This window comes from Hordeum vulgare, chromosome 5H, assembly GCF_904849725.1.
Source record: "Hordeum vulgare subsp. vulgare chromosome 5H, MorexV3_pseudomolecules_assembly, whole genome shotgun sequence".
NCBI classification, from domain to species: Eukaryota; Viridiplantae; Streptophyta; class Magnoliopsida; order Poales; family Poaceae; genus Hordeum; species Hordeum vulgare.
The window spans coordinates 554,579,200-554,585,733 of NC_058522.1; the positions used below are offsets into that span (position 1 = coordinate 554,579,200).

The 6,534-nt window shown below is 43.0% G+C and overlaps 1 pseudogene; it reads right to left on the reverse strand.

The window, feature by feature from the left end:
- Positions 1–845: 845 nt before the first annotated feature.
- On the reverse strand, positions 846–2,720 carry LOC123399078 (annotated as a pseudogene).
- Positions 2,721–6,534: the final 3,814 nt, after the last annotated feature.

Consider the following 6,534-nt stretch of genomic DNA (forward strand, 5'->3'; position numbering starts at 1 on the left):
GGCCAAGTCTGCCTTACAAAGATCAGGCACCTCATCTGGTCCTGACCGAAGCTACATGATAGTGCGCTTCTTTATTCTACCAAAATTTGCTAAAAAATGGCTAACTGAGTTTTGTTCCCGCCTAACATGCTTGACTGAAAAGTCCCTACCTTCCTGCAAGAGGTATGATCTAATCTCTTGCACCACCATTGTATTAGCTGATCTGTCATCATCACTATCCGTAATCAGTTTGACAACATCCAAACAATCCGTCTGGATGAGATCGGCATGGTAGTCCACTGGGTTGCAAGGGAAATCCCTTCCATACGTGCAGCAATTTAAGACTCAAGTGCAGACACACATTGTCTAAGTTCACGACAGGATGAATAAATGATTGCACCGGTTTCATCCCTGAGTACCATACCGGTTCCACCCATACCATCTTGAGCTGAAAATGACCCATCAATGTTTAGCGCTGCCCAACCTGCCGGGGGCGCCTCCCACCGGGCTGGCTGAGCCTCGCGGTGCACCATATGTTGTACAGGACGTAATTTGAGCGGAGGACTAGCGACCATTTTCCCTTTGACATGATCAGCATGTTGGTCATTCTGCACGGCCAGCAAGGAAGATATGTAGCTTGAAAGGAAGCGTGTCGAAAAAAATGTTGCTATAGATGTGTAATAAGTAGTAAGAAGAGAACTGATAAACCTGGATAAAACAACCGATGATACAGCCTCTCTTTTTTGTGTGCGGTACATACGTTCTTGAACACCAAAAGAACTGGTACTCCCTCTTGAAACAAAGAAAACAAACATTTGCAAGACTAGTACTCCCTCTGTCTTAAAGTAAGTATTGATACTCTAGTACAAAAGTTATATTAGTTTAGTACAAAATCTTGGACGCTTATTTTGGGACGAAGGGAGTAGAAAACAAAGCCTGAATCTCAAGTTGGGCATGGAGAGTGGATCATGCGTGCTATAACATGGACGCGCGGTAGAAAAACCACTCGCTCGTAGTAGGCAGACAGGTTTGTTTATAATTGTTAGACCACTCGATCTTCACAGATTCCTACTCGTAGGCATACAGGCTTTCAGCTTAATTATGTCTCTTCGTCATCATTATCATCATCGCAATCCTCCGCAGCAGCATCACAATCCTCCTCCTCCTTACTGGAGGCGGAGGTGGCAGATGATTCTGTCAACAATTCTTTCTTTGAGTTTAGGAGGTCGATAAGATCATGGAGCACCACATCTGGTTCTTCGCTCCTCATCAAGGTTTCGGCGACCTCCGCAGGCGTGACTTGCACCTCCGCCATCAGGTCCTCGATGTGTGGATACGTGGCATGGTAGTCGATGGAGTGGTAGTTGTTGACGAGAATCCTGAAGGCCTCGGTGGTGCAGTATCCCATGTGGACGTGCACGTCCATCCTGCCAGGCCGTAGAAGCGCGGGGTCGAGACGGTCCTTGTAGTTGGTGGTGAAGACGATGATCCTCTCCTCACCGCTGGTGGACCATAGGCCGTCGATGGTGTTGAGAAGGCCGGACAGGGTTACCTTGTTGTTGTTGTCGTCCTTGGTGCTAGAAGAAGAAGAAGAAGAAGAAGAAGAAGAAGAAGAAGAAGAAGAAGAAGAAGAAGAAGAAGAAGTGCAATAATCGCCTCCTCGTTGTTTGAGGTCGATGGTGCAGTCGATGTCCTCGATGACGAGGACGGACTGGTTGGTCATCCCGATTAGGAGCTTCCTGAGGTCCGAGTTGCTGTGGACGCCGGTGAGCTCGAGGTCGTATATGTCGAACCTGAGGTGGTTGGCCATGGCGGCGATGAGGCTGGACTTGCCGGTGCCGGGAGGGCCGTGGAGCAGGTAGCCCCTCTTCCAGGCCTTGCCGATCTTCTTGAAGTATGCCTTCCTCTTGATGAACTTGTCGAGGTCTTCGATGACGGATTGCTTGAGGGCGTTGTCCATGGCGAGCGTGTCGAAGGTGGAGGGGTGGTTGAGGTCCATGGGAGACCACTCTGCGCCGTCGTTCATGTAGATGGTGAGAGGGCTGTCCTTGTCCCTTATCTCCTTGGCGGTGGCGAGGATGTGGGGGACGTATGCTCTGATGGCCTTCTCCTTGTGCTTCTTGTGGAAGGTGAGCTCGTAGTACTGCTTGCCGCCGCCGCGGCCGAGGGTGGTGGAGGAGTCGCCGGGGAGGTCGTGGGAGTGGAGGCTCCATCTGAACTCGGCGCCTTGGTAGAGCTCGATCATCTCCTCGCTCTCCTCCATGCCAAGAACGAGCTTCTCGGGGTGGTCGTCATCGTCCAGGGCTCCAGGCCGCCGCCGCCGCCGCTGAGGCGCAGGCGCTGCACGTCGCCGGTGGCGTTGTCGGTCTCCATGCGCGAGGCGAGGTAGGTCTTGACGGAGTAGAAGACGTTGTTGGTGTAATACCCGTCGGTCTTCTCGACGACGATGGTGTGCCGCCACGCCATGCGGGACTGCAGGCCACTGAGGCAGTAGGACAGCAGGCTGCGCGCCTCGGGCGGGAGCAGGTCGTTGGCGAGGCTGCGCACCAGCATCATGGACGCGGCGACGGACGTGGCCATGGCCATGACCTCTTTGGCCTTCTCGTACGACGGCGATGAAGGCATGGCGATCGATTGTGTGATCTGATTCTGATGGAGCTTGTGCCGTATTGGTGACCTCCCGGTGCCATCCTGAGTTCTGCGCGGAGAACGCTCCATATACCGAAATAAACATGGACTGGAATCCGACACCAATTGCAACTTTGTAATAAAACTGCTGCTCGAGGATTTTTTTTTTCTCTTCTGGAACTGGCATTTTTCTCTTCTGGAACTGGGATTTTACTTCCAAAATTCATGAACAAAATATTCGAGTGAATTCGTTTTTCAGGGAACGGGGTAACGGAACAAACAGCCTCTGCTGAAATTAGACAGCAACTTCGTTCACCTTTCGTGGCTTTTCTTTTATTTTCATAAATATATATTTTAACAACTTATAAAATATTTTAAAAATTAAATTAAATTAAATGCAAACACATTTTTATTCCATGGAAAAAAGAAAAATTCATTATTTTTTTAAATGATGTATTTTCCAAAATACCTATTTTATTTTTATATGGACTGATATTTTTAGAATACTAGAGTATTTACATATTTTTATAATTTGAAAAGATTAAAACTTGCTTTTTAGTACAAAAATTCCAACGAAATAAAATATGTCGGGCTGCACTGATTAGGGTTAGTATATAAACACAAATGCAAGTAGGTGACAACCACAAAAAATCGAGAAACCATATATACACGACGGGGCAAATCATATACAAGCATAATACAATTAGAGGATATTATCTCAAAAAAACAATCAGTCGTTCGTGCTGGGCTGGCCGATTACGGGGTATGTCCCCATGTCTTACCGTGCATTCGTTATCTGCAAAAGAAGAAGAGCAATATGGTGCTTGTGCGGTAAAAATACATATTGCTAAATCATATGATAGGGTTGAATAGGTGTATCTCTGAGCTATCATGGCTAAACATGGTTTTGCAGATGGGTGGATTAACTGACTGACGGTATGTTTTGAATCGGTTACTTTCTCTGTCAGAGTTAATGGCAAATTATCTCAAACCCGAGGTATACGACAAGGCGACTCAATTTCACCTTACCTATTTTTGTTGTGTTTTGAGGGTCTCTGTTGTATGTGAAGGAGCTATGGGTTGGCCTCGTCAAGGAATAAATGTGAGGATTCATGTATCATGGATTTCCCACCCGCTCTTCGCCCATGATTGTTTGGTTTTCGTCCACGCATCAGAGGATAGGACCGCCAAATTGCAGATCATATTGGAAAAAGACATCAAATTGGTTTGGGTTGGATGGTCAATAAAGGAATTTTTGTTGTTTTCTTTAGTCCAAATCATGATGATGTGTTTAAAAATGATATCCATGATGGTACAAATCACCATAGAGGCATTGGTGAAAATATACTTGGGGCCCCCAACCTCGCTTTGGCGGTCTACGGACTCCCAGTTTGAAAGCATACCCACCAAATTGAAGAGTTCGGTTCGGAGATGGTCTCCTAAGGTGATGAGTACAGTTTCTCATGAGGTCCCTTGTGAAAGCAATATCACCGATCATATAGGCGAACTCAATGAGCTGCTTCAAGTTGTCCAAGAAACCATGCCAGAAGTTGACAAATGTGGTAGCTCATTTTTTTCTCGGGAGTTAATGAGGACAAAAGTAAGATGCACTCGTACCATTGTAAAGAAATTATGGATCCGTAAAGCTGAGGGATATGGGTTTCAGAGACTTCATAAGTTTCAACCAATTATTGTTAGCGAAGCAAGCGTGGAGGCTCTTGATGAATCCAAATTCTCTATGTGCACAAGGAATGAAAGGTAAATACTATAACAGTCGTGATTTCATGCATACATCTCAGAAAAGAGGGAGATCTATGTTTGGCAACCAATATTACATGGAAGGAACGCGTTGGATGTTGGTCTAATTAACAAAGTTTGAGATGGCTCCTCTAATAGGCATGGGATGATCCTTCGATCTCGGCTAACCACTCTCGTAAGACTCTTTTTAGGAGGCCCGAGACAACAGTCACCATTGTTAGTGAGATTATCAATGAGGAGAATGGAGGTTGGAATGTGGACTTGGCGACAACACATTTTGAGTAACCGGATATTCGGGTCATTTGTAGCGTTCCTGGTAGGCAAAAGATTGAGGATACATGTGCATGGCATTTGGAAAGAAGAAGACCTTTTACGGCCAGATCGGCTTACATGGCATTGATTTCTCATCAACAAATCAGTGAGGCACCTTCGGGGTTAGGAGATGATTTAAGGGGGCACTGGAAGGAATAACAAATCCTTGTCGCTCTTCCCTCCAAGATTAAAGTTTATAGTGGAGAGTTATCAATGGGTTCACTCCTTGCCGACCGATGCTGAGAGGATAGGGTTTTGCAAACAATGCAGACAAGAGGAATTGATCCATTATGGTCGTTTGAGTGCTCCTAGGCTCGAATCTTCTCGCATGTGCTCAAAACCATGACCAGAGTGAGGCTGCCTACATGCTACACCCCGACTCATGGGCAATGAACATGATCCAAAGTGTTATTATTAAGGAGAAGGATTCGTGCATCATTTTATGTGGATGTCGGTGACAGAGTGGCATGCACGGTGTAATGGGGACCGGAAGAGAGCATTCATGACCTTGGTGAGATGGACTATAGACACGGTAATGGACATTTTAGCCTTTGAGATGAGCTTGCCACTAAGACACCAAAGATCAAACCAAGATGGTCATTGTTTGAATTCAACTCTTGGGCAACGAGCCTGATCTGGAGGGACGGTGCAGGCAATCTAGGGGAGGTTGCGGTCTACAAGATGGGCACGGCTATGTATCGCTGACGCGAGTTGTAGTGCTTGCTCGCGTCAGGGGTTGCCATAAATGGGCCCACCAAGGTAGGTAGTTCTTCCTTCTTTCACATTTTCCATTTTATTTTTTACTTCCACTTATATTTCTAAAAAATCTAAATATATCTATTATAAAAAACATTTTACATACAAAAAATGTTAATCCGGCATTATCCAAATGTTAAAGATGTATAAAACAATGTTTCTCATGTATATAAAAAAATATATATAATGCATATGGCAAAGTAGACAAAGAATATATACGTTCTTTCTATGTAAATCATGTTTTCAAAATGGTAATTGCGTTTTCAAATCTTAAATGTGTTATATGTATAAAAATGTTAATCATGTATTCAAAAGATGTTAAACATGTATATAGAAAATGTTCCTGATATACTAAACTTTTTAAAATGGGTATGAGAAAAGTAGACATAAAAATGTAGTAAAAAAATGTAATCATGTGTTTAAAAATGTCAAATGTGTCAATCAAAAATACTAAACGTGTATATGGAAAATGTTCCTGCTGTATATAAGAATCATGAATGTGTATGAGAAAAAACAGATTAATTTCATTTTTTTAAGTTTTAATCAAGTATTAGAAAAATACTGGAATTTTATATGAAATATTTTACAGACATATATAAAAATACTTCTGGTGTATACCTGAACTATACAATGTATATGAAAAATGTAGACATCAAAAATATGTATTTCAAATATTAATCTATATAGTTTATGTTCAACACGAAAAAAAAACTAATGAAAAAAAATGACAAAGAAGCAAGGAAAACAATCAGAAACAAAAAAGAAACCGACGATCCAGAAACGGGAAACCAAGGTCTAAAATCTATGAACATTGTTAATAGAAAACACATACAAAAACGAAAACAAATAAAGCAAGGAAATCAGGATCAAAAAGGTCAAAGTAAATATAAATAAATAAAATCAAAGAGAAGCAATGAAAACTGAAGAAAAAAATGCAGAAGAAATGAAATAGGGGGACAACTAGTGAAAAGAGAGAGAAAAGGAGTAAAAAATAAAATTGAAGTTATAATGAAGAAAAAAAAAAGGAGAAAGCAGGTGAAAAAACCCCTAATAAATGACAAAATAAAAATAAAAACGAGAAAACCAGACCTGATGGGAACC